The following is a 675-nucleotide window of genomic DNA, read 5'->3' as shown; positions in this document are numbered from 1 at the left end:
TCGTACTATATGAAGCTTCGTTTTCATTCGCCGGCGTCTCCACTCTGGATTCTCTTTAAACGCGATATCTTTCCTTCCTCGTGTGACTTCCTTCGTGTGTGAATTTCAGGGAGACACATAAACCCTTTGTCTGTTTTCAAGAGACATTTTTATAAAACCAGACAAAATGAAAGACGTAGTAATTAGACACACGTAAAAAACACGTGAATCTAATTGAGAAAATGCGGATCTGGACAATGTATTACTAGTAGCGGCTCTGAGCTCACTGTAGTGCAGTTGAGTAAGATGATAGTGGGGCCAGTGGCGCAATGGATAACGCGTCTGACTTCGGATCAGAAGATTGCAGGTTCGATTCCTGTCTGGCTCGTGAAGGTTTTACACCCGCTACTCAACACTCTTCCTAGTGTGTGCGGTCCTACACAACCTTACTATAGACTGGGTGAGTCTCCTGTTCCATCTCCAGTTCTTTCCGCACATAACGTCTGTTTCATCACCGTTATTGTAGGACCACAGCCACAGATATGAGAAGACATACTGTTCCGAACAACTGTCTTAAATAATCACGTTGAAAAAGTTGAAAATAAGTTTTTTTTTTCTTAAACATAACCTTACATTTGCCTGTAAAGTTCAAACTATTTTCTGTAGCCACAAATCCCCAATATTTCTGCCGTCTCC

General features: G+C 41.8%; 1 non-coding gene across 1 annotated transcript; it reads left to right on the top strand.

Annotated features, from left to right (window-relative positions):
- The first annotated feature begins 294 nt into the window (after nt 1-294).
- trnar-ucg (transfer RNA arginine (anticodon UCG)) lies at nt 295-367 on the top strand. The gene has a single exon. It is a non-coding gene; the product is annotated as a tRNA-Arg (tRNA).
- The last annotated feature ends 308 nt before the right edge of the window (nt 368-675 follow it).

The sequence above is a fragment of the Atractosteus spatula genome, unplaced genomic scaffold (assembly GCF_055471065.1).
Source record: "Atractosteus spatula isolate fAtrSpa1 unplaced genomic scaffold, fAtrSpa1.hap1 Scaffold_54, whole genome shotgun sequence".
NCBI lineage: Eukaryota > Metazoa > Chordata > Actinopteri > Semionotiformes > Lepisosteidae > Atractosteus > Atractosteus spatula.
Note: the sequence above shows the minus strand (reverse complement) of the source record. Positions and strands in the feature narration are given on the sequence as shown.